The 25,439-nt window shown below is 35.6% G+C and overlaps 22 non-coding genes across 22 annotated transcripts; all 22 read right to left on the minus strand.

Annotated features, from left to right (window-relative positions):
- Nucleotides 1-515: 515 nt before the first annotated feature.
- LOC139505054 (5S ribosomal RNA) lies at nt 516-635 on the minus strand. The gene has a single exon (XR_011659518.1). It is a non-coding gene; the product is annotated as a 5S ribosomal RNA (ribosomal RNA).
- Nucleotides 636-777: 142 nt separating this feature from the next.
- LOC139505061 (5S ribosomal RNA) lies at nt 778-896 on the minus strand. The gene has a single exon (XR_011659525.1). It is a non-coding gene; the product is annotated as a 5S ribosomal RNA (ribosomal RNA).
- Nucleotides 897-2,902: 2,006 nt separating this feature from the next.
- Nucleotides 2,903-3,023, minus strand: LOC139505060 (5S ribosomal RNA). Its single transcript, XR_011659524.1, has one exon. It is a non-coding gene; the product is annotated as a 5S ribosomal RNA (ribosomal RNA).
- A 143-nt stretch (nt 3,024-3,166) lies between these two features.
- LOC139505059 (5S ribosomal RNA) lies at nt 3,167-3,287 on the minus strand. The gene has a single exon (XR_011659523.1). It is a non-coding gene; the product is annotated as a 5S ribosomal RNA (ribosomal RNA).
- A 1,999-nt stretch (nt 3,288-5,286) lies between these two features.
- Nucleotides 5,287-5,406, minus strand: LOC139505052 (5S ribosomal RNA). The gene has a single exon (XR_011659516.1). It is a non-coding gene; the product is annotated as a 5S ribosomal RNA (ribosomal RNA).
- A 143-nt stretch (nt 5,407-5,549) lies between these two features.
- LOC139505053 (5S ribosomal RNA) lies at nt 5,550-5,668 on the minus strand. Its single transcript, XR_011659517.1, has one exon. It is a non-coding gene; the product is annotated as a 5S ribosomal RNA (ribosomal RNA).
- A 1,993-nt stretch (nt 5,669-7,661) lies between these two features.
- LOC139505035 (5S ribosomal RNA) lies at nt 7,662-7,780 on the minus strand. The gene has a single exon (XR_011659500.1). It is a non-coding gene; the product is annotated as a 5S ribosomal RNA (ribosomal RNA).
- Nucleotides 7,781-7,921: 141 nt separating this feature from the next.
- Nucleotides 7,922-8,040, minus strand: LOC139505046 (5S ribosomal RNA). The gene has a single exon (XR_011659511.1). It is a non-coding gene; the product is annotated as a 5S ribosomal RNA (ribosomal RNA).
- Nucleotides 8,041-10,035: 1,995 nt separating this feature from the next.
- Nucleotides 10,036-10,154, minus strand: LOC139505058 (5S ribosomal RNA). Its single transcript, XR_011659522.1, has one exon. It is a non-coding gene; the product is annotated as a 5S ribosomal RNA (ribosomal RNA).
- A 142-nt stretch (nt 10,155-10,296) lies between these two features.
- On the minus strand, nt 10,297-10,416 carry LOC139505056 (5S ribosomal RNA). The gene has a single exon (XR_011659520.1). It is a non-coding gene; the product is annotated as a 5S ribosomal RNA (ribosomal RNA).
- A 2,281-nt stretch (nt 10,417-12,697) lies between these two features.
- LOC139505062 (5S ribosomal RNA) lies at nt 12,698-12,816 on the minus strand. Its single transcript, XR_011659526.1, has one exon. It is a non-coding gene; the product is annotated as a 5S ribosomal RNA (ribosomal RNA).
- Nucleotides 12,817-12,958: 142 nt separating this feature from the next.
- On the minus strand, nt 12,959-13,077 carry LOC139505063 (5S ribosomal RNA). Its single transcript, XR_011659527.1, has one exon. It is a non-coding gene; the product is annotated as a 5S ribosomal RNA (ribosomal RNA).
- Nucleotides 13,078-15,074: 1,997 nt separating this feature from the next.
- Nucleotides 15,075-15,191, minus strand: LOC139505057 (5S ribosomal RNA). Its single transcript, XR_011659521.1, has one exon. It is a non-coding gene; the product is annotated as a 5S ribosomal RNA (ribosomal RNA).
- Nucleotides 15,192-15,332: 141 nt separating this feature from the next.
- Nucleotides 15,333-15,451, minus strand: LOC139505036 (5S ribosomal RNA). The gene has a single exon (XR_011659501.1). It is a non-coding gene; the product is annotated as a 5S ribosomal RNA (ribosomal RNA).
- A 2,282-nt stretch (nt 15,452-17,733) lies between these two features.
- On the minus strand, nt 17,734-17,852 carry LOC139505037 (5S ribosomal RNA). The gene has a single exon (XR_011659502.1). It is a non-coding gene; the product is annotated as a 5S ribosomal RNA (ribosomal RNA).
- Nucleotides 17,853-17,994: 142 nt separating this feature from the next.
- Nucleotides 17,995-18,113, minus strand: LOC139505038 (5S ribosomal RNA). The gene has a single exon (XR_011659503.1). It is a non-coding gene; the product is annotated as a 5S ribosomal RNA (ribosomal RNA).
- A 1,994-nt stretch (nt 18,114-20,107) lies between these two features.
- Nucleotides 20,108-20,226, minus strand: LOC139505039 (5S ribosomal RNA). Its single transcript, XR_011659504.1, has one exon. It is a non-coding gene; the product is annotated as a 5S ribosomal RNA (ribosomal RNA).
- Nucleotides 20,227-20,367: 141 nt separating this feature from the next.
- LOC139505040 (5S ribosomal RNA) lies at nt 20,368-20,486 on the minus strand. Its single transcript, XR_011659505.1, has one exon. It is a non-coding gene; the product is annotated as a 5S ribosomal RNA (ribosomal RNA).
- Nucleotides 20,487-22,478: 1,992 nt separating this feature from the next.
- On the minus strand, nt 22,479-22,596 carry LOC139505055 (5S ribosomal RNA). The gene has a single exon (XR_011659519.1). It is a non-coding gene; the product is annotated as a 5S ribosomal RNA (ribosomal RNA).
- Nucleotides 22,597-22,737: 141 nt separating this feature from the next.
- Nucleotides 22,738-22,856, minus strand: LOC139505041 (5S ribosomal RNA). Its single transcript, XR_011659506.1, has one exon. It is a non-coding gene; the product is annotated as a 5S ribosomal RNA (ribosomal RNA).
- Nucleotides 22,857-24,850: 1,994 nt separating this feature from the next.
- Nucleotides 24,851-24,969, minus strand: LOC139505042 (5S ribosomal RNA). Its single transcript, XR_011659507.1, has one exon. It is a non-coding gene; the product is annotated as a 5S ribosomal RNA (ribosomal RNA).
- A 142-nt stretch (nt 24,970-25,111) lies between these two features.
- Nucleotides 25,112-25,230, minus strand: LOC139505043 (5S ribosomal RNA). Its single transcript, XR_011659508.1, has one exon. It is a non-coding gene; the product is annotated as a 5S ribosomal RNA (ribosomal RNA).
- Nucleotides 25,231-25,439: the final 209 nt, after the last annotated feature.

Here is a 25,439-nt window from a genome sequence, read left to right on the forward strand (position 1 = left end):
CTTCCTTGACCGAGATGAAAGACGTTTCAAATATTCGAATTTTTTACTAGAACTTTACAAGATATAATTAGTATTTATTGTTTATTATTTGTTTTTGACTATAATGATTTTTTTTAGCTGATCAGAATCCTTTCAGAAAAATAGTGAATCATATATGCCCTGGTAAAAAAAAAAGAGGCGATTTCAAATGACGACAAATGGCGGATACCATATTATCACAGACGACCTTTACGAGACCTAATTTAAAAAAAAGAAATATATGTAGCCACATGCATGTGGAAGGAGTGGAATTCTTAAGTGTATCTAACTTGACTTGCATGTATTTCACGTAAAAATATTTCACCATGCAGATGGGTATTGAAAAATAAATAAATTTATGAATGATTTATTTTCTGTTTTTCTTCATTCATTGATAGCTAGATATGTTGAATATTACATCCAAGTAAATTAGTTAAAAAAAAAAATCATACAACAATTATGTTTGGTAGGAATGCAAAATTATAAGTAAAAAAAAATGTCTACAACACCCGGTATTCCCAGGCGGTTCACCCATCCAAGTACTAACCGGGCTCGACGTTGCTTAACTTCGGTGATCGGACGAGAACCGGTGTTTTCAACGTGATATGGTCGTAGACACAGAAGTGTTAAATTTTTTGATATATAAGGTTAGGTAGTAGCATTTTTGAACAAAAATTTATATAAAATAGATTTTTTTCAGAAGCAAAACTTTACAATAATAATATGTTTGGTAGAATTCAAAATTATAGGTACAAAAAATGTCTACAACACCCGGTATTCCCAGGCGGTCACCCATCCAAGTACTAACCGGGCTCGACGTTGCTTACTTCGTGTGATCGGACGAGAACCGGTGTTTTCAACGTGATATGGTCGTAGACACAGAAGTGTTAAAATTTTTGATATATAAAGTTAGGAAGTAAAGCATTTTTGAACAGATCTAGAATTTGTATAAAAAAAAGATTTTTTCAGGTTTAAGATAGAAGCAAAACTAAATACTTTACTGCACGATCCAGAGTGGAAGATAGTAAAACTTAGCAAGTACACATGGACTTTATAGTAAAAAAAAATTGCAGAGAAGAAAGAGAGATTTAGAATATGGGACAAGCTGTATTTTATTTGTGACTAATACCATGCAACAATTTCAGACTCTTTTGAAAAAATTTGGTAGCCCTTAAAGGGCTGTTTAAGCTTTTAAAAGCATCATGATGCTTCCTTCATTTACTTCTTCTTTTGGTGTCTTTGCCTTCTTTGGTTTAGCTGCAGCCTTTGTCTTCTTGGGAGATTTTGTTGGCTTTCTTTTGCAGATTTGGCAGCAGGTTTTGCAGCAGGTTTCTTTGCAGCTGGTTTCTTTGCTTTTGGTTTAGCTGCTTTCTTTTCACCTGCTGTTTCTTTGCTGCAGGTTTCTTTGCGGCAGTCTTTTTGGTAGGTGTCTTTGCCTTCTTTGGCTTGGCGGCTTTAGGTTTAACTACTTTCTTTGCTGGTTTCTTAGCTGGTTTAGCCACTTCCCCAATCTTAAAGCTTCCAGAAGCGCCGGTACCCTTCGACTGTTTCAAGCTATTGCTCTTCACTCCTGATTTCAGAGCTAACTTCAAGTGGAGTGTTGACTGTTTTTTGCATCGCTACCAACGCTGAAGTTTGCTAAGATATACTTAAAGGATGGCTTGACGGCTGGAGCCTCCACGCTCTTTCAAAGCAGATATAGCCTTTCCGACCATCTCGCTGTATTTTGGATGAGTAGCTACTTTCTTTGGTTTAGCTGCAGCTTTCTTCTTTGGTGACTTAGCTGGGGGTCTTTACTACTGGTGCTGGTGCGTCTGACATTTTGCGGCTTTGGTTGTTGAACGATGTGTGCGAATGAACGACAGATTACAATGATATGCAATTCGCACTGACACAGAGTGTAATTATCTATCTAACGCGGACCTCGACGAGAGCACCCTTAAACTTTCATGACAATCTAATTCAAACAGATCGACAAGAAAATCTGTGTGCTTGTTCGACAAGTTTTAATCATTTGTTTCAAATAAATTGTACTTTTTGATATATAAATCATACACGAAAATCTTCAAGCAGGAATTTTTCTTTCAGAATATGTCATAAGAATTAAACAAAATACCCACGAGTGAAGAAATATTTACGATTAATGTACAACTTGTCAATTTCTCTCGTGCGATTCTTCCTCAGAAAACGTGTTGTATTATTTCACAAAAACTAGATTGTGCCGTAAAACTGATATACATTTGTAGTAAAATCATTTCTTTATATGTTTTTTGCTTTCAGATATACGTAGAAATAAAGAGACTTCCCAGAAATTTAGATTTTTTTGCCTTCGATATGAAAGCACACAAAGATGGCAAACTTCGAAACCGGGACTTCCTTGACCGAGATGAAAGACGTTTCAATATTCGAATTTTTTACTAGAACTTTACAAGATATAATTAGTATTTATTGTTTATTATTTGTTTTTGCTATAATGATTTTTTTTTAGCTGATCAGAATCCTTTCAGAAAAATAGTGATCATATATGCCCTGGTTAAAAAAAAAAAGAGGGCGATTTCAAATGACGACAAAATGGCGGATACCATATTATCACAGACGACCTTTACGAGACCTAATTTAAAAAAAAGAAATATATGTAGCCACATGCATGTGGAAGGAGTGGAATTCTTAAGTGTATCTAACTTGACTTGCATGTATTTCACGTAAAAATATTTCACCATGCAGATGGGTATTGAAAAATAAATAAATTTATGAATGATTTATTTTCTGTTTTCTTCATTCCTTGATAGCTAGATATGTTGAATATTACATCCAAGTAAATTAGTTAAAAAAAATCATACAACAATTATGTTTGGTAGGAATGCAAAATTATAAGTAAAAAAAATGTCTACAACACCCGGTATTCCCAGGCGGTCACCCATCCAAGTACTAACCGGGCTCGACGTTGCTTAACTTCGGGTGATCGGACGAGAACCGGTGTGTTTCAACGTGATATGGTCGTAGACACAGAAGTGTTAAATTTTTTGATATATAAGGTTAGGTAGTAGCATTTTTGAACAAAATTTATATAAAATAGATTTTTTTTCAGAAGCAAAACTTACAATAATAATATGTTTGGTAGAAATTCAAAATTATAGGTACAAAAAAATGTCTACAAACACCCGGTATTCCCAGGGCGGTCACCCATCCAAGTACTAACCGGGCTCGACGTTGCTTAACTTCGGTGATCGGACGAGAACCGGTGTTTTCAACGTGATATGGTCGTAGACACAGAAGTGTTAAAATTTTTGATATATAAAGTTAGGAAGATAAAGCAATTTTAGAACAGATCTAGAATTTGTATAAAAAAAAGATTTTTTTCAGGTTTAAGATAGAAGCAAAACTAATACTTACTGCACGATCCAGAGTGGAAGATAGTAAAACTTAGCAAGTACACATGGACTTTATAGTAAAAAAAAATGCAGAGAAGAAAGAGAGATTTAGAATATGGGACAAGCTGTATTTTATTTGTGACTAATACCAATGCAACAATTTCAGACTCTTTTTGAAAAAAATTTGGTAGCCCCTTAAAAGGGCTGTTTAAGCTTTAAAAGCATCATGATGCTTCCTTCATTTACTTCTTCTTTGGTGTCTTTGCCTTCTTTGGTTTAGCTGCAGCCTTTGTCTTCTTGGGAGATTTTGTGGCTTTCTTTGCAGATTTGGCAGGCAGGTTTTGCAGCAGGTTTTCTTTGCAGCTGGTTTCTTTGCTTTTGGTTTAGCTGCTTTCTTTTCACCTGCTGGTTTCTTTGCTGCAGGTTTCTTTGCGGCAGTCTTTTTGGTAGGTGTCTTTGCCTTCTTTGGCTTGGCGGCTTTAGGTTTAACTACTTTCTTTGCTGGTTTCTTAGCTGGTTTAGCCACTTCCCAATCTTAAAGCTTCCAGAAGCGCCGGTACCCTTCGACTGTTTCAAGCTATTGCTCTTCACTCCTGATTTCAGAGCTAACTTCAAGTGAGTGTTGACTGTTTTTGCATCGCTACCAACGCTGAAGTTTGCTAAGATATACTTAAGGATGGCTTGACGGCTGAGCCTCCACGCTCTTTCAAAGCAGATATAGCCTTTCCGACCATCTCGCTGTATTTTGGATGAGTAGCTACTTTCTTTGGTTTAGCTGCAGCTTTCTTCTTTGGTGACTTAGCTGGGGTCTTTAACTACTGGTGCTGGTGCGTCTGACATTTTGCGGCTTTGGTTGTTGAACGATGTGTGCGAATGAACGACAGATTACAATGATATGCAATTCGCACTGACACAGAGTGCTAATTATCTATCTAACGCGGACCTCGACGAGAGCACCCTTAAACTTTCATGACAATCTAATTCAAACAGATCGACAAGAAAATCTGTGTGCTTGTTCGACAAGTTTTAATCATTTGTTTCAAATAAATTGTACTTTTTGATATATAAATCATACACGAAAATCTTCAGCAGGAATTTTTCTTTCAGAATATGTCATAAGAATTAAACAAAATACCACGAGTGAAGAAATATTTACGATTAATGTACAACTTGTCAATTTCTCTCGTGCGATTCTTCCTCAGAAAACGTGTTGTATTATTTCACAAAAACTAGATTGTGCCGTAAAACTGATATACATTTGTAGTAAAATCATTTCTTTATATGTTTTTGCTTTCAGATATACGTAGAAATAAAGAGACTTCCAGAAATTTAGATTTTGCCTTCGATATGAAAGCACACAAAGATGGCAAACTTCGAAACCGGGGACTTCCTTGACCGAGATGAAAGACGTTTCAAATATTCGAATTTTTTACTAGAACTTTACAAGATATAATTAGTATTTATTGTTTATTATTTGTTTTTGCTATAATGATTTTTTTTTAGCTGATCAGAATCCTTTCAGAAAAATAGTGAATCATATATGCCCTGGTAAAAAAAAAGAGGCGATTTCAAATGACGACAAATGGCGGATACCATATTATCACAGACGACCTTTACGAGACCTAATTTAAAAAAAAGAAATATATGTAGCCACATGCATGTGGAAGGAGTGGAATTCTTAAGTGTATCTAACTTGACTTGCATGTATTTCACGTAAAAATATTTCACCATGCAGATGGGTATTGAAAAATAAATAAATTTATGAATGATTTATTTTCTGTTTTCTTCATTCATTGATAGCTAGATATGTTGAATATTACATCCAAGTAAATTAGTTAAAAAAAATCATACAACAATTATGTTTGGTTAGGAATGCAAAATTATAAGTAAAAAAAAATGTCTACAACACCCGGTATTCCCAGGCGGTCACCCATCCAAGTACTAACCGGGCTCGACGTTGCTTAACTTCGGTGATCGGACGAGGAACCGGTGTTTTCAACGTGATATGGTCGTAGACACAGAAGTGTTAAATTTTTTGATATATAAGGTTAGGTAGTAGCATTTTTGAACAAAATTTATATAAAATAGATTTTTTTCAGAAGCAAAACTTTACAATAATAATATGTTTGGTTAGAAATTCAAAATTATAGGTACAAAAAATGTCTACAACACCCGGTATTCCCAGGCGGTCACCCATCCAAGTACTAACCGGGCTCGACGTTGCTTAACTTCGGTGATCGGACGAGAACCGGTGTTTTCAACGTGATATGGTCGTAGGACACAGAAGTGTTAAAATTTTTGATATATAAAGTTAGGAAGTAAAGCAATTTTGAACAGATCTAGAATTTGTATAAAAAAAAGATTTTTTTCAGGTTTAAGATAGAAGCAAAACTAAATACTTACTGCACGATCCAGAGTGGGAAGATAGTAAAACTTAGCAAGTACACATGGACTTTATAGTAAAAAAAATTGCAGAGAAGAAAGAGAGATTTAGAATATGGGACAAGCTGTATTTTATTTGTGACTAATACCATGCAACAATTTCAGACTCTTTTTGAAAAAATTGGTAGCCCTTAAAAGGGCTGTTTAAGCTTTAAAAGCATCATGATGCTTCCTTCATTTACTTCTTCTTTGGTGTCTTTGCCTTCTTTGGTTTAGCTGCAGCCTTTGTCTTCTGGGAGATTTTGTGGCTTTCTTTGCAGATTGGCAGCAGGTTTTGCAGCAGGTTTCTTTGCAGCTGGTTTCTTTGCTTTTGGTTTAGCTGCTTTCTTTTCACCTGCTGGTTTCTTTGCTGCAGGTTTCTTTGCGGCAGTCTTTTTGGTAGGTGTCTTTGCCTTCTTTGGCTTGGCGGCTTTAGGTTTAACTACTTTCTTTGCTGGTTTCTTAGCTGGTTTAGCCACTTCCCCAATCTTAAAGCTTCCAGAAGCGCCGGTACCCTTCGACTGTTTCAAGCTATTGCTCTTCACTCCTGATTTCAGAGCTAACTTCAAGTGAGTGTTGACTGTTTTTGCATCGCTACCAACGCTGAAGTTTGCTAAGATATACTTAAGGATGGCTTGACGGCTGGAGCCTCCACGCTCTTTCAAAGCAGATATAGCCTTTCCGACCATCTCGCTGTATTTTGGATGAGTAGCTACTTTCTTTGGTTTAGCTGCAGCTTTCTTCTTTGGTGACTTAGCTGGGGTCTTTACTACTGGTGCTGGTGCGTCTGACATTTTGCGGCTTTGGTTGTTGAACGATGTGTGCGAATGAACGACAGATTACAATGATATGCAATTCGCACTGACACAGAGTGTAATTATCTATCTAACGCGGACCTCGACGAGAGCACCCTTAAACTTTCATGACAATCTAATTCAAACAGATCGACAAGAAAATCTGTGTGCTTGTTCGACAAGTTTTAATCATTTGTTTCAAATAAATTGTACTTTTTGATATATAAATCATACACGAAAATCTTCAGCAGGAATTTTTCTTTCAGAATATGTCATAAGAATTAAACAAAATACCACGAGTGAAGAAATATTTACGATTAATGTACAACTTGTCAATTTCTCTCGTGCGATTCTTCCTCAGAAAACGTGTTGTATTATTTCACAAAAACTAGATTGTGCCGTAAAACTGATATACATTTGTAGTAAAATCATTTCTTTATATGTTTTTGCTTTCAGATATACGTAGAAATAAAGAGACTTCCCAGAAATTTAGATTTTGCCTTCGATATGAAAGCACACAAAGATGGCAAACTTCGAAACCGGGACTTCCTTGACCGAGATGAAAGACGTTTCAAATATTCGAATTTTTTACTAGAACTTTACAAGATATAATTAGTATTTATTGTTTATTATTTGTTTTTGCTATAATGATTTTTTTTTAGCTGATCAGAATCCTTTCAGAAAAATAGTGAATCATATATGCCCTGGTAAAAAAAAAAGAGGCGATTTCAAATGACGACAAATGGCGGATACCATATTATCACAGACGACCTTTACGAGACCTAATTTAAAAAAAAGAAATATATGTAGCCACATGCATGTGGAAGGAGTGGAATTCTTAAGTGTATCTAACTTGACTTGCATGTATTTCACGTAAAAATATTTCACCATGCAGATGGGTATTGAAAAATAAATAAATTTATGAATGATTTATTTTCTGTTTTCTTCATTCATTGATAGCTAGATATGTTGAATATTACATCCAAGTAAATTAGTTAAAAAAAAATCATACAACAATTATGTTTGGTAGGAATGCAAAATTATAAGTAAAAAAAAATGTCTACAACACCCGGTATTCCCAGGCGGTCACCCATCCAAGTACTAACCGGGCTCGACGTTGCTTAACTTCGGTGATCGGACGAGAACCGGTGTTTTCAACGTGATATGGTCGTAGACACAGAAGTGTTAAATTTTTTGATATATAAGGTTAGGTAGTAGCATTTTGAACAAAATTTATATAAAATAGATTTTTTTCAGAAGCAAAACTTTACAATAATAATATGTTTGGTAGAAATTCAAAATTATAGGTACAAAAAATGTCTACAACACCCGGTATTCCCAGGCGGTCACCCATCCAAGTACTAACCGGGCTCGACGTTGCTTAACTTCGGTGATCGGACGAGAACCGGTGTTTTCAACGTGATATGGTCGTAGACACAGAAGTGTTAAAATTTTTGATATATAAAGTTAGGAAGTAAAGCAATTTTGAACAGATCTAGAATTTGTATAAAAAAAAGATTTTTTTCAGGTTTAAGATAGAAGCAAAACTAAATACTTACTGCACGATCCAGAGTGGAAGATAGTAAAACTTAGCAAGTACACATGGACTTTATAGTAAAAAAAAATTGCAGAGAAGAAAGAGAGATTTAGAATATGGGACAAGCTGTATTTTATTTGTGACTAATACCATGCAACAATTTCAGACTCTTTTTGAAAAAATTTGGTAGCCCTTAAAAGGGCTGTTTAAGCTTTAAAAGCATCATGATGCTTCCTTCATTTACTTCTTCTTTGGTGTCTTTGCCTTCTTTGGTTTAGCTGCAGCCTTTGTCTTCTTGGGAGATTTTGTGGCTTTCTTTGCAGATTTGGCAGCAGGTTTTGCAGCAGGTTTCTTTGCAGCTGGTTTCTTTGCTTTTGGTTTAGCTGCTTTCTTTTCACCTGCTGGTTTCTTTGCTGCAGGTTTCTTTGCGGCAGTCTTTTTGGTAGGTGTCTTTGCCTTCTTTGGCTTGGCGGCTTTAGGTTTAACTACTTTCTTTGCTGGTTTCTTAGCTGTTTAGCCACTTCCCCAATCTTAAAGCTTCCAGAAAGCGCCGGTACCCTTCGACTGTTTCAAGCTATTGCTCTTCACTCCTGATTTCAGAGCTAACTTCAAGTGAGTGTTGACTGTTTTTGCATCGCTACCAACGCTGAAGTTTGCTAAGATATACTTAAGGATGGCTTGACGGCTGGAGCCTCCACGCTCTTTCAAAGCAGATATAGCCTTTCCGACATCTCGCTGTATTTTGGATGAGTAGCTACTTTCTTTGGTTTAGCTGCAGCTTTCTTCTTTGGTGACTTAGCTGGGGTCTTTACTACTGGTGCTGGTGCGTCTGACATTTTGCGGCTTTGGTTGTTGAACGATGTGTGCGAATGAACGACAGATTACAATGATATGCAATTCGCACTGACACAGAGTGTAATTATCTATCTAACGCGGACCTCGACGAGAGCACCCTTAAACTTTCATGACAATCTAATTCAAACAGATCGACAAGAAAATCTGTGTGCTTGTTCGACAAGTTTTAATCATTTGTTTCAAATAAATTGTACTTTTTGATATATAAATCATACACGAAAATCTTCAGCAGGAATTTTTCTTTCAGAATATGTCATAAGAATTAAACAAAATACCACGAGTGAAGAAATATTTACGATTAATGTACAACTTGTCAATTTCTCTCGTGCGATTCTTCCTCAGAAAACGTGTTGTATTATTTCACAAAAACTAGATTGTGCCGTAAAACTGATATACATTTGTAGTAAAATCATTTCTTTATATGTTTTTGCTGTTCAGATATACGTAGAAATAAAGAGACTTCCCAGAAATTTAGATTTTGCCTTCGATATGAAAGCACACAAGATGGCAAACTTCGAAACCGGGACTTCCTTGACCGAGATGAAAGACGTTTCAAATATTCGAATTTTTTACTAGAACTTTACAAGATAGTAATTAGTATTTATTGTTTATTATTTGTTTTTGCTATAATGATTTTTTTTAGCTGATCAGAATCCTTTCAGAAAAATAGTGAATCATATATGCCCTGGTAAAAAAAAAAGAGGCGATTTCAAATGACGACAAATGGCGGATACCATATTATCACAGACGACCTTTACGAGACCTAATTTAAAAAAAAGAAATATATGTAGCCACATGCATGTGGAAGGAGTGGAATTCTTAAGTGTATCTAACTTGACTTGCATGTATTTCACGTAAAAATATTTCACCATGCAGATGGGTATTGAAAAATAAATAAATTTATGAATGATTTATTTTCTGTTTTCTTCATTCATTGATAGCTAGATATGTTGAATATTACATCCAAGTAAATTAGTTAAAAAAAAATCATTACAACAATTATGTTTGGTAGGAATGCAAAATTATAAGTAAAAAAAAATGTCTACAACACCCGGTATTCCCAGGCGGTCACCCATCCAAGTACTAACCGGGCTCGACGTTGCTTAACTTCGGTGATCGGACGAGAACCGGTGTTTTCAACGTGATATGGTCGTAGACACAGAAGTGTTAAATTTTTTGATATATAAGGTTAGGTAGTAGCATTTTTGAACAAAATTTATATAAAATAGATTTTTTTCAGAAGCAAAACTTTACAATAATAATATGTTTGGTAGAAATTCAAAATTATAGGTACAAAAAATGTCTACAACACCCGGTATTCCCAGGCGGTCACCCATCCAAGTACTAACCGGGCTCGACGGTTGCTTAACTTCGGTGATCGGACGAGAACCGGTGTTTTCAACGTGATATGGTCGTAGACACAGAAGTGTTAAAATTTTGATATATAAAGTTAGGAAGTAAAGCAATTTTGAACAGATCTAGAATTTGTATAAAAAAAAGATTTTTTTCAGGTTTAAGATAGAAGCAAAACTAAATACTTACTGCACGATCCAGAGTGGAAGATAGTAAAACTTAGCAAGTACACATGGACTTTATAGTAAAAAAAAATTGCAGAGAAGAAAGAGAGATTTAGAATATGGGACAAGCTGTATTTTATTTGTGACTAATACCATGCAACAATTTCAGACTCTTTTTGAAAAATTTGGTAGCCCTTAAAAGGGCTGTTTAAGCTTTAAAAGCATCATGATGCTTCCTTCATTTACTTCTTCTTTGGTGTCTTTGCCTTCTTTGGTTTAGCTGCAGCTTTGTCTTCTTGGAGATTTTGTGGCTTTCTTTGCAGATTTGGGCAGCAGGTTTTGCAGCAGGTTTCTTTGCAGCTGGTTTCTTTGCTTTTGGTTTAGCTGCTTTCTTTTCACCTGCTGGTTTCTTTGCTGCAGGTTTCTTTGCGGCAGTCTTTTTGGTAGGTGTCTTTGCCTTCTTGGCTTGGCGGCTTTAGGTTTAACTACTTTCTTTGCTGGTTTCTTAGCTGGTTTAGCCACTTCCCCAATCTTAAAGCTTCAGAAGCGCGGTACCCTTCGACTGTTTCAAGCTAATTGCTCTTCACTCCTGATTTCAGAGCTAACTTCAAGTGAGTGTTGACTGTTTTTGCATCGCTACCAACGCTGAAGTTTGCTAAGATATACTTAAGGATGGCTTGACGGCTGGAGCCTCCACGCTCTTTCAAAGCAGATATAGCCTTTCCGACCATCTCGCTGTATTTTGGATGAGTAGCTACTTTCTTTGGTTTAGCTGCAGCTTTCTTCTTTGGTGACTTAGCTGGGGTCTTAACTACTGGTGCTGGTGCGTCTGACATTTGCGGCTTTGGTTGTTGAACGATGTGTGCGAATGAACGACAGATTACAATGATATGCAATTCGCACTGACACAGAGTGTAATTATCTATCTAACGCGGACCTCGACGAGAGCACCCTTAAAACTTTCATGACAATCTAAGGGAGCTACCATTTGATTTTTATGGGGGGGCTAGGATGAAATTTGAAAAAAATAGGCAGGACAGGAGTTTTGAGTAAAAAAAAAAGGCAGGATGAGCAACTTGGTAAAAAAAAAAGGCAGGATGACAATTTGTGTAAAAAAAGTCAGGATAAACTAGTAAAAAAAAAGGCAGGACCGAATAGAGTAAGAAATAAAAAGGCAGGACAGAGATTACAACTAAAAAAAAAAAGCAGGACAAAATTTTTCATCCTAGCCCCCCCATAAAAATCAAATGGTAGCTCCCTAATTCAAACAGATCGACAAGAAAATCTGTGTGCTTGTTCGACAAGTTTTAATCATTTGTTTCAAATAAATTGTACTTTTTGATATATAAATCATACACGAAAATCTTCAGCAGGAATTTTTCTTTCAGAATATGTCATAAGAATTAAACAAAATACCACGAGTGAAGAAATATTTACGATTAATGTACAACTTGTCAATTTCTCTCGTGCGATTCTTCCTCAGAAAACGTGTTGTATTATTTCACAAAAACTAGATTGTGCCGTAAAACTGATATACATTTGTAGTAAAATCATTTCTTTATATGTTTTTGCTTTCAGATATACGTAGAAATAAAGAGACTTCCCAGAAATTTAGATTTTGCCTTCGATATGAAAGCACACAAAGATGGCAAACTTCGAAACCGGGACTTCCTTGACCGAGATGAAAGACGTTTCAAATATTCGAATTTTTTACTAGAACTTTACAAGATATAATTAGTATTTATTGTTTATTATTTGTTTTTTGCTATAATGATTTTTTTTAGCTGATCAGAATCCTTTCAGAAAAATAGTGAATCATATATGCCCTGGTAAAAAAAAAAAGAGGCGATTTCAAATGGACGACAAATGGCGGATACCATATTATCACAGACGACCTTTACGAGACCTAATTTAAAAAAAAAGAAATATATGTAGCCACATGCATGTGGAAGGAGTGGAATTCTTAAGTGTATCTAACTTGACTTGCATGTATTTCACGTAAAAATATTTCACCATGCAGATGGGTATTGAAAAAATAAATAAATTTTATGAATGATTTATTTTCTGTTTTCTTCATTCATTGATAGCTAGATATGTTGAATATTACATCCAAGTAAATTAGTTAAAAAAAAATCATACAACAATTATGTTTGGTAGGAATGCAAAATTATAAGTAAAAAAAAATGTCTACAACACCCGGTATTCCCAGGCGGTCACCCATCCAAGTACTAACCGGGCTCGACGTTGCTTAACTTCGGTGATCGGACGAGAACCGGTGTTTTCAACGTGATATGGTCGTAGACACAGAAGTGTTAAATTTTTTGATATATAAGGTTAGGTAGTAGCATTTTTGAACAAAATTTATATAAAATAGATTTTTTTCAGAAGCAAAACTTTACAATAATAATATGTTTGGTAGAAATTCAAAATTATAGGTACAAAAAATGTCTACAACACCCGGTATTCCCAGGCGGTCACCCATCCAAGTACTAACCGGGCTCGACGTTGCTTAACTTCGGTGATCGGACGAGAACCGGTGTTTTCAACGTGATATGGTCGTAGACACAGAAGTGTTAAAATTTTTGATATATAAAGTTAGGAAGTAAAGCAATTTTGAACAGATCTAGAATTTGTATAAAAAAAAGATTTTTTTCAGGTTTAAGATAGAAGCAAAACTAAATACTTACTGCACGATCCAGAGTGGAAGATAGTAAAACTTAGCAAGTACACATGGACTTTATAGTAAAAAAAAATTGCAGAGAAGAAAGAGAGATTTAGAATATGGGACAAGCTGTATTTATTTGTGACTAATACCATGCAACAATTTCAGACTCTTTTTGAAAAAATTTGGTAGCCCTTAAAAGGGCTGTTTAGCTTTAAAAGCATCATGATGCTTCCTTCATTTACTTCTTCTTTGGTGTCTTTGCCTTCTTTGGTTTAGCTGCAGCCTTTGTCTTCTTGGGAGATTTTGTGGCTTTCTTTGCAGATTTGGCAGCAGGTTTTGCAGCAGGTTTCTTTGCAGCTGGTTTCTTTGCTTTTGGTTTAGCTGCTTTCTTTTCACCTGCTGGTTTCTTTGCTGCAGGTTTCTTTGCGGCAGTCTTTTTGGTAGGTGTCTTTGCCTTCTTTGGCTTGGCGGCTTTAGGTTTAACTACTTTCTTTGCTGGTTTCTTAGCTGGTTTAGCCACTTCCCCAATCTTAAAGCTTCCAGAAGCGCCGGTACCCTTCGACTGTTTCAAGCTATTGCTCTTCACTCCTGATTTCAGAGCTAACTTCAAGTGAGTGTTGACTGTTTTTGCATCGCTACCAACGCTGAAGTTTGCTAAGATATACTTAAGGATGGCTTGACGGCTGGAGCCTCCACGCTCTTTCAAAGCAGATATAGCCTTTCCGACCATCTCGCTGTATTTTGGATGAGTAGCTACTTTCTTTGGTTTAGCTGCAGCTTTCTTCTTTGGTGACTTAGCTGGGGTCTTTACTACTGGTGCTGGTGCGTCTGACATTTTGCGGCTTTGGTTGTTGAACGATGTGTGCGAATGAACGACAGATTACAATGATATGCAATTCGCACTGACACAGAGTGTAATTATCTATCTAACGCGGACCTCGACGAGAGCACCCTTAAACTTTCATGACAATCTAATTCAAACAGATCGACAAGAAAATCTGTGCTGCTTGTTTCGACAAGTTTTAATCATTTGTTTCAAATAAATTGTACTTTTTGATATATAAATCATACACGAAAATCTTCAGCAGGAATTTTTCTTTCAGAATATGTCATAAGAATTAAACAAAATACCACGAGTGAAGAAATATTTACGATTAATGTACAACTTGTCAATTTCTCTCGTGCGATTCTTCCTCAGAAAACGTGTTGTATTATTTCACAAAAACTAGATTGTGCCGTAAAACTGATATACATTTGTAGTAAAATCATTTCTTTATATGTTTTTGCTTTCAGATATACGTAGAAATAAAGAGACTTCCCAGAAATTTAGATTTTTGCCTTCGATATGAAAGCACACAAAGATGGCAAACTTCGAAACCGGGACTTCCTTGACCGAGATGAAAGACGTTTCAAATATTCGAATTTTTTACTAGAACTTTACAAGATATAATTAGTATTTATTGTTTATTATTTGTTTTTGCTATAATGATTTTTTTTTAGCTGATCAGAATCCTTTCAGAAAAATAGTGAATCATATATGCCCCTGGTAAAAAAAAAAGAGGCGATTTCAAATGACGACAAATGGCGGATACCATATTATCACAGACGACCTTTACGAGACCTAATTTAAAAAAAAGAAATATATGTAGCCACATGCATGTGGAAGGAGTGGAATTCTTAAGTGTATCTAACTTGACTTGCATGTATTTCACGTAAAAATATTTCACCATGCAGATGGGTATTGAAAAATAAATAAATTTATGAATGATTTATTTTCTGTTTTCTTCATTCATTGATAGCTAGATATGTTGAATATTACATCCAAGTAAATTAGTTAAAAAAAAATCATACAACAATTATGTTTGGTAGGAATGCAAAATTATAAGTAAAAAAAAATGTCTACAACACCCGGTATTCCCAGGCGGTCACCCATCAAGTACTAACCGGCTCGACGTTGCTTAACTTCGGTGATCGGACGAGAACCGGTGTTTTCAACGTGATATGGTCGTAGACACAGAAGTGTTAAATTTTTTGATATATAGGTTAGGTAGTAGCATTTTTGAACAAAATTTATATAAAATAGATTTTTTTCAGAAGCAAAACTTTACAATAATAATATGTTTGGTAGAAATTCAAAATTATAGGTACAAAAAATGTCTACAACACCCGGTATTCCCAGGCGGTCACCCATCCAAGTACTAACCGGGCTCGACGTTGCTTAACTTCGGTGATCGGACGAGAACCGGTGTTTTCAACGTGATATGGTCGTAGACACAGAAGTGTTAAAATTTTTGATATATAAGTTAGGAAGTAAAGCAATTTTGAACAGATCTAGAATTTGTATAAAAAAAAGATTTTTTTCAGGTTTAAGATAGAAGCAAAACTAAATACTTACTGCACGATCCAGAGTGGAAGATAGTAAAACTTAGCAAGTACACATGGACTTTATAGTAAAAAAAAATTGCAGAGAAGAAAGAGAGATTTAGAATATGGGACAAGCTGTATTTTATTTGTGACTAATACCATGCAACAATTTTCAGACTCTTTTTGAAAAAATTTGGTAGCCCTTAAAAGGGCTGTTTAAGCTTTAAAAAGCATCATGATGCTTCCTTCATTTACTTCTTCTTTGGTGTCTTTGCCTTCTTTGGTTTAGCTGCAGCCTTTGTCTTCTTGGAGAATTTTGTGGCTTTCTTTGCAGATTTGGCAGCAGGTTTTGCAGCAGGTTACTTTGCAGCTGGTTTCTTTGCTTTTGGTTTAGCTGCTTTCTTTTCACCTGCTGGTTTCTTTGCTGCAGGTTTCTTTGCGGCAGTCTTTTTGGTAGGTGTCTTTGCCTTCTTGGGCTGGCGGCTTTAGGTTTTAACTACTTTCTTTGCTGGTTTCTTAGCTGGTTTAGCCACTTCCCAATCTTAAAGCTTCCAGAAGCGCCGGTACCCTTCGACTGTTTCAAGCTATTGCTCTTCACTCCTGATTTCAGAGCTAACTTCAAGTGAGTGTTGACTGTTTTTGCATCGCTACCAACGCTGAAGTTTGCTAAGATATACTTAAGGATGGCTTGACGGCTGGAGCCTCCACGCTCTTTCAAAGCAGATATAGCCTTTCCGACCATCTCGCTGTATTTTGGATGAGTAGCTACTTTCTTTGGTTTAGCTGCAGCTTTCTTCTTTGGTGACTTAGCTGGGGTCTTTACTACTGGTGCTGGTGCGTCTGACATTTTGCGGCTTTGGTTGTTGAACGATGTGTGCGAATGAACGACAGATTACAATGATATGCAATTCGCACTGACACAGAGTGTAATTATCTATCTAACGCGAGACCTCGACGAGAGCACCCTTAAACTTTCATGACAATCTAAGGGAGCTACCATTTGATTTTTATGGGGGGGCTAGGATGAAATTTGAAAAAAATAGGCAGGACAGGAGTTTTGAGTAAAAAAAAAAGGCAGGATGAGCAACTTGGTAAAAAAAAAGGCAGGATGACAATTTGTGTAAAAAAAGTCAGGATAAACTAGTAAAAAAAAAGGCAGGACCGAATAGAGTAAGAAATAAAAAGGCAGGACAGAGATTACAACTAAAAAAAAAAAGCAGGACAAAATTTTTCATCCTAGCCCCCCCATAAAAATCAAATGGTAGCTCCTCTAATTCAAACAGATCGACAAGAAAATCTGTGTGCTTGTTCGACAAGTTTTAATCATTTGTTTCAAATAAATTGTACTTTTTGATATATAAATCATACACGAAAATCTTCAGCAGGAATTTTTCTTTCAGAATATGTCATAAGAATTAAACAAAATACCACGAGTGAAGAAATATTTACGATTAATGTACAACTTGTCAATTTCTCTCGTGCGATTCTTCCTCAGAAAACGTGTTGTATTATTTCACAAAAACTAGATTGTGCCGTAAAACTGATATACATTTGTAGTAAAATCATTTCTTTATATGTTTTTGCTTTCAGATATACGTAGAAATAAAGAGACTTCCCAGAAATTTAGATTTTGCCTTCGATATGAAAGCACACAAAGATGGCAAACTTCGAAACCGGGACTTCCTTGACCGAGATGAAAGACGTTTCAAATATTCGAATTTTTTACTAGAACTTTACAAGATATAATTAGTATTTATTGTTTATTATTTGTTTTTGCTATAATGATTTTTTTTTAGCTGATCAGAATCCTTTCAGAAAAATAGTGAATCATATATGCCCTGGTAAAAAAAAAAGAGGCGATTTCAAATGACGACAAATGGCGGATACCATATTATCACAGACGACCTTTACGAGACCTAATTTAAAAAAAAGAAATATATGTAGCCACATGCATGTGGAAGGAGTGGAATTCTTAAGTGTATCTAACTTGACTTGCATGTATTTCACGTAAAAATATTTCACCATGCAGATGGGTATTGAAAAATAAATAAATTTATGAATGATTTATTTTCTGTTTTCTTCATTCATTGATAGCTAGATATGTTGAATATTACATCCAAGTAAATTAGTTAAAAAAAAATCATACAACAATTATGTTTGGTAGGAATGCAAAATTATAAGTAAAAAAAAATGTCTACAACACCCGGTATTCCCAGGCGGTCACCCATCCAAGTACTAACCGGGCTCGACGTTGCTTAACTTCGGTGATCGGACGAGAACCGGTGTTTTCAACGTGATATGGTCGTAGACACAGAAGTGTTAAATTTTTTGATATATAAGGTTAGGTAGTAGCATTTTTGAACAAAATTTATATAAAATAGATTTTTTTCAGAAGCAAAACTTTACAATAATAATATGTTTGGTAGAAATTCAAAATTATAGGTACAAAAAATGTCTACAACACCCGGTATTCCCAGGCGGTCACCCATCCAAGTACTAACCGGGCTCGACGTTGCTTAACTTCGGTGATCGGACGAGAACCGGTGTTTTCAACGTGATATGGTCGTAGACACAGAAGTGTTAAAATTTTTGATATATAAAGTTAGGAAGTAAAGCAATTTTGAACAGATCTAGAATTTGTATAAAAAAAAGATTTTTTTCAGGTTTAAGATAGAAGCAAAACTAAATACTTACTGCACGATCCAGAGTGGAAGATAGTAAAACTTAGCAAGTACACATGGACTTTATAGTAAAAAAAAATTGCAGAGAAGAAAGAGAGATTTAGAATATGGGACAAGCTGTATTTTATTTGCTGACTAATACCATGCAACAATTTCAGACTCTTTTTGAAAAAATTTGGTAGCCCTTAAAAGGGCTGTTTAAGCTTTAAAAGCATCATGATGCTTCCTTCATTTACTTCTTCTTTGGTGTCTTTGCCTTCTTTGGTTTAGCTGCAGCCTTTGTCTTCTTGGGAGATTTTGTGGCTTTCTTTGCAGATTTGGCAGCAGGTTTTGCAGCAGGTTTCTTGCAGCTGGTTTCTTTGCTTTTGGTTTAGCTGCTTTCTTTTCACCTGCTGGTTTCTTTGCTGCAGGTTTCTTTGCGGCAGTCTTTTTGGTAGGTGTCTTTGCCTTCTTTGGCTTGGCGGCTTTAGGTTTAACTACTTTCTTTGCTGGTTTCTTAGCTGGTTTAGCCACTTCCCCAATCTTAAAGCTTCCAGAAGCGCCGGTACCCTTCGACTGTTTCAAGCTATTGCTCTTCACTCCTGATTTCAGAGCTAACTTCAAGTGAGTGTTGACTGTTTTTGCATCGCTACCAACGCTGAAGTTTGCTAAGATATACTTAAGGATGGCTTGACGGCTGGAGCCTCCACGCTCTTTCAAAGCAGATATAGCCTTTCCGACCATCTCGCTGTATTTTGGATGAGTAGCTACTTTCTTTGGTTTAGCTGCAGCTTTCTTCTTTGGTGACTTAGCTGGGGTCTTTACTACTGGTGCTGGTGCGTCTGACATTTTGCGGCTTTGGTTGTTGAACGATGTGTGCGAATGAACGACAGATTACAATGATATGCAATTCGCACTGACACAGAGTGTAATTATCTATCTAACGCGGACCTCGACGAGAGCACCCTTAAACTTTCATGACAATCTAATTCAAACAGATCGACAAGAAAATCTGTGTGCTTGTTCGACAAGTTTTAATCATTTGTTTCAAATAAATTGTACTTTTTGATATATAAATCATACACGAAAATCTTCAGCAGGAATTTTTCTTTCAGAATATGTCATAAGAATTAAACAAAATACCACGAGTGAAGAAATATTTACGATTAATGTACAACTTGTCAATTTCTCTCGTGCGATTCTTCCTCAGAAAACGTGTTGTATTATTTCACAAAAACTAGATTGTGCCGTAAAACTGATATACATTTGTAGTAAAATCATTTCTTTATATGTTTTTGCTTTCAGATATACGTAGAAATAAAGAGACTTCCCAGAAATTTAGATTTTGCCTTCGATATGAAAGCACACAAAGATGGCAAACTTCGAACCGGGACTTCCTTGACCGAGATGAAAGACGTTTCAAATATTCGAATTTTTTACTAGAACTTTACAAGATATAATTAGTATTTATTGTTTATTATTTGTTTTTGCTATAATGATTTTTTTTTAGCTGATCAGAATCCTTTCAGAAAAATAGTGAATCATATATGCCCTGGTAAAAAAAAAAGAGGCGATTTCAAATGACGACAAATGGCGGATACCATATTATCACAGACGACCTTTACGAGACCTAATTTAAAAAAAAGAAATATATGTAGCCACATGCATGTGGAAGGAGTGGAATTCTTAAGTGTATCTAACTTGACTTGCATGTATTTCACGTAAAAATATTTCACCATGCAGATGGGTATTGAAAAATAAATAAATTTATGAATGATTTATTTTCTGTTTTCTTCATTCATTGATAGCTAGATATGTTGAATATTACATCCAAGTAAATTAGTTAAAAAAAAATCATACAACAATTATGTTTGGTAGGAATGCAAAATTATAAGTAAAAAAAAATGTCTACAACACCCGGTATTCCCAGGCGGTCACCCATCCAAGTACTAACCGGGCTCGACGTTGCTTAACTTCGGTGATCGGACGAGAACCGGTGTTTTCAACGTGATATGGTCGTAGACACAGAAGTGTTAAATTTTTTGATATATAAGGTTAGGTAGTAGCATTTTTGAACAAAATTTATATAAAATAGATTTTTTTCAGAAGCAAAACTTTACAATAATAATATGTTTGGTAGAAATTCAAAATTATAGGTACAAAAATGTCTACAACACCCGGTATTCCCAGGCGGTCACCCATCCAAGTACTAACCGGGCTCGACGTTGCTTAACTTCGGTGATCGGACGAGAACCGGTGTTTTCAACGTGATATGGTCGTAGACACAGAAGTGTTAAAATTTTTGATATATAAAGTTAGGAAGTAAAGCAATTTTGAACAGATCTAGAATTTGTATAAAAAAAAGATTTTTTTCAGGTTTAAGATAGAAGCAAAACTAAATACTTACTGCACGATCCAGAGTGGAAGATAGTAAAACTTAGCAAGTACACATGGACTTTATAGTAAAAAAAAATTGCAGAGAAGAAAGAGAGATTTAGAATATGGGACAAGCTGTATTTTATTTGTGACTAATACCATGCAACAATTTCAGACTCTTTTTGAAAAAATTTGGTAGCCCTTAAAAGGGCTGTTTAAGCTTTAAAAGCATCATGATGCTTCCTTCATTTACTTCTTCTTTGGTGTCTTTGCCTTCTTTGGTTTAGCTGCAGCCTTTGTCTTCTTGGGAGATTTTGTGGCTTTCTTTGCAGATTTGGCAGCAGTTTTGCAGCAGGTTTCTTTGCAGCTGTTTCTTTGCTTTTGGTTTAGCTGCTTTCTTTTCACCTGCTGGTTTCTTTGCTGCAGGTTTCTTTGCGGCAGTCTTTTTGGTAGGTGTCTTTGCCTTCTTTGGCTTGGCGGCTTTAGGTTTAACTACTTTCTTTGCTGGTTTCTTAGCTGGTTTAGCCACTTCCCCAATCTTAAAGCTTCCAGAAGCGCCGGTACCCTTCGACTGTTTCAAGCTATTGCTCTTCACTCCTGATTTCAGAGCTAACTTCAAGTGAGTGTTGACTGTTTTTGCATCGCTACCAACGCTGAAGTTTGCTAAGATATACTTAAGGATGGCTTGACGGCTGGAGCCTCCACGCTCTTTCAAAGCAGATATAGCCTTTCCGACCATCTCGCTGTATTTTGGATGAGTAGCTACTTTCTTTGGTTTAGCTGCAGCTTTCTTCTTTGGTGACTTAGCTGGGGTCTTTACTACTGGTGCTGGTGCGTCTGACATTTGCGGCTTTGGTTGTTGAACGATGTGTGCGAATGAACGACAGATTACAATGATATGCAATTCGCACTGACACAGAGTGTAATTATCTATCTAACGCGGACCTCGACGAGAGCACCCTTAAACTTTCATGACAATCTAATTCAAACAGATCGACAAGAAAATCTGTGTGCTTGTTCGACAAGTTTTAATCATTTGTTTCAAATAAATTGTACTTTTTGATATATAAATCATACACGAAAATCTTCAGCAGGAATTTTTCTTTCAGAATATGTCATAAGAATTAAACAAAATACCACGAGTGAAGAAATATTTACGATTAATGTACAACTTGTCAATTTCTCTCGTGCGATTCTTCCTCAGAAAACGTGTTGTATTATTTCACAAAAACTAGATTGTGCCGTAAAACTGATATACATTTGTAGTAAAATCATTTCTTTATATGTTTTTGCTTTCAGATATACGTAGAAATAAAGAGACTTCCCAGAAATTTAGATTTTGCCTTCGATATGAAAGCACACAAAGATGGCAAACTTCGAAACCGGGACTTCCTTGACCGAGATGAAAGACGTTTCAAATATTCGAATTTTTTACTAGAACTTTACAAGATATAATTAGTATTTATTGTTTATTATTTGTTTTTGCTATAATGATTTTTTTTTAGCTGATCAGAATCCTTTCAGAAAAATAGTGAATCATATATGCCCTGGTAAAAAAAAAAGAGGCGATTTCAAATGACGACAAATGGCGGATACCATATTATCACAGACGACCTTTACGAGACCTAATTTAAAAAAAAGAAATATATGTAGCCACATGCATGTGGAAGGAGTGGAATTCTTAAGTGTATCTAACTTGACTTGCATGTATTTCACGTAAAAATATTTCACCATGCAGATGGGTATTGAAAAATAAATAAATTTATGAATGATTTATTTTCTGTTTTCTTCATTCATTGATAGCTAGATATGTTGAATATTACATCCAAGTAAATTAGTTAAAAAAAAATCATACAACAATTATGTTTGGTAGGAATGCAAAATTATAAGTAAAAAAAAATGTCTACAACACCCGGTATTCCAGGCGGTCACCCATCCAAGTACTAACCGGGCTCGACGTTGCTTAACTTCGGTGATCGGACGAGAACCGGTGTTTTCAACGTGATATGGTCGTAGACACAGAAGTGTTAAATTTTTTGATATATAAGGTTAGGTAGTAGCATTTTTGAACAAAATTTATATAAAATAGATTTTTTTCAGAAGCAAAACTTTACAATAATAATATGTTTGGTAGAAATTCAAAATTATAGGTACAAAAATGTCTACAACACCCGGTATTCCCAGGCGGTCACCCATCCAAGTACTAACCGGGCTCGACGTTGCTTAACTTCGGTGATCGGACGAGAACCGGTGTTTTCAACGTGATATGGTCGTAGACACAGAAGTGTTAAAATTTTTGATATATAAAGTTAGGAAGTAAAGCAATTTTGAACAGATCTAGAATTTGTATAAAAAAAAGATTTTTTTCAGGTTTAAGATAGAAGCAAAACTAAATACTTACTGCACGATCCAGAGTGGAAGATAGTAAAACTTAGCAAGTACACATGGACTTTATAGTAAAAAAAAATTGCAGAGAAGAAAGAGAGATTTAGAATATGGGACAAGCTGTATTTTATTTGTGACTAATACCATGCAACAATTTCAGACTCTTTTTGAAAAAATTTGGTAGCCCTTAAAAGGGCTGTTTAAGCTTTAAAAAGCATCATGATGCTTCCTTCATTTACTTCTTCTTTGGTGTCTTTGCCTTCTTTGGTTTAGCTGCAGCCTTTGTCTTCTTGGGAGATTTTGTGGCTTTCTTTGCAGATTTGGCAGCAGGTTTTGCAGCAGGTTTCTTTGCAGCTGTTTCTTTGCTTTTGGTTTAGCTGCTTTCTTTTCACCTGCTGGTTTCTTTGCTGCAGGTTTCTTTGCGGCAGTCTTTTTGGTAGGTGTCTTTGCCTTCTTTGGCTTGGCGGCTTTAGGTTTAACTACTTTCTTTGCTGGTTTCTTAGCTGGTTTAGCCACTTCCCCAATCTTAAAGCTTCCAGAAGCGCCGGTACCCTTCGACTGTTTCAAGCTATTGCTCTTCACTCCTGATTTCAGAGCTAACTTCAAGTGAGTGTTGACTGTTTTTGCATCGCTACCAACGCTGAAGTTGCTAAGATATACTTAAGGATGGCTTGACGGCTGGAGCCTCCACGCTCTTTCAAAGCAGATATAGCCTTTCCGACCATCTCGCTGTATTTTGGATGAGTAGCTACTTTCTTTGGTTTAGCTGCAGCTTTCTTCTTTGGTGACTTAGCTGGGGTCTTTACTACTGGTGCTGGTGCGTCTGACATTTTGCGGCTTTGGTTGTTGAACGATGTGTGCGAATGAACGACAGATTACAATGATATGCAATTCGCACTGACACAGAGTGTAATTATCTATCTAACGCGGACCTCGACGAGAGCACCCTTAAACTTTCATGACAATCTAATTCAAACAGATCGACAAGAAAATCTGTGTGCTTGTTCGACAAGTTTTAATCATTTGTTTCAAATAAATTGTACTTTTTGATATATAAATCATACACGAAAATCTTCAGCAGGAATTTTTCTTTCAGAATATGTCATAAGAATTAAACAAAATACCACGAGTGAAGAAATATTTACGATTAATGTACAACTTGTCAATTTCTCTCGTGCGATTCTTCCTCAGAAAACGTGTTGTATTATTTCACAAAAACTAGATTGTGCCGTAAAACTGATATACATTTGTAGTAAAATCATTTCTTTATATGTTTTTGCTTTCAGATATACGTAGAAATAAAGAGACTTCCCAGAAATTTAGATTTTGCCTTCGATATGAAAGCACACAAAGATGGCAAACTTCGAAACCGGGACTTCCTTGACCGAGATGAAAGACGTTTCAAATATTCGAATTTTTTACTAGAACTTTACAAGATATAATTAGTATTTATTGTTTATTATTTGTTTTTGCTATAATGATTTTTTTTTAGCTGATCAGAATCCTTTCAGAAAAATAGTGAATCATATATGCCCTGGTAAAAAAAAAAGAGGCGATTTCAAATGACGACAAATGGCGGATACCATATTATCACAGACGACCTTTACGAGACCTAATTTAAAAAAAAGAAATATATGTAGCCACATGCATGTGGAAGGAGTGGAATTCTTAAGTGTATCTAACTTGACTTGCATGTATTTCACGTAAAAATATTTCACCATGCAGATGGGTATTGAAAAATAAATAAATTTATGAATGATTTATTTTCTGTTTTCTTCATTCATTGATAGCTAGATATGTTGAATATTACATCCAAGTAAATTAGTTAAAAAAAAATCATACAACAATTATGTTTGGTAGGAATGCAAAATTATAAGTAAAAAAAAATGTCTACAACACCCGGTATTCCCAGGCGGTCACCCATCCAAGTACTAACCGGGCTCGACGTTGCTTAACTTCGGTGATCGGACGAGAACCGGTGTTTTCAACGTGATATGGTCGTAGACACAGAAGTGTTAAATTTTTTGATATATAAGGTTAGGTAGTAGCATTTTTGAACAAAATTTATATAAAATAGATTTTTTTCAGAAGCAAAACTTTACAATAATAATATGTTTGGTAGAAATTCAAAATTATAGGTACAAAAAATGTCTACAACACCCGGTATTCCCAGGCGGTCACCCATCCAAGTACTAACCGGGCTCGACGTTGCTTAACTTCGGTGATCGGACGAGAACCGGTGTTTTCAACGTGATATGGTCGTAGACACAGAAGTGTTAAAATTTTTGATATATAAAGTTAGGAAGTAAAGCAATTTTGAACAGATCTAGAATTTGTATAAAAAAAAGATTTTTTTCAGGTTTAAGATAGAAGCAAAACTAAATACTTACTGCACGATCCAGAGTGGAAGATAGTAAAACTTAGCAAGTACACATGGACTTTATAGTAAAAAAAAATTGCAGAGAAGAAAGAGAGA

Source organism: Mytilus edulis, unplaced genomic scaffold (genome assembly GCF_963676685.1).
Source record: "Mytilus edulis unplaced genomic scaffold, xbMytEdul2.2 SCAFFOLD_621, whole genome shotgun sequence".
In the NCBI taxonomy this organism is placed as follows: Eukaryota; Metazoa; Mollusca; class Bivalvia; order Mytilida; family Mytilidae; genus Mytilus; species Mytilus edulis.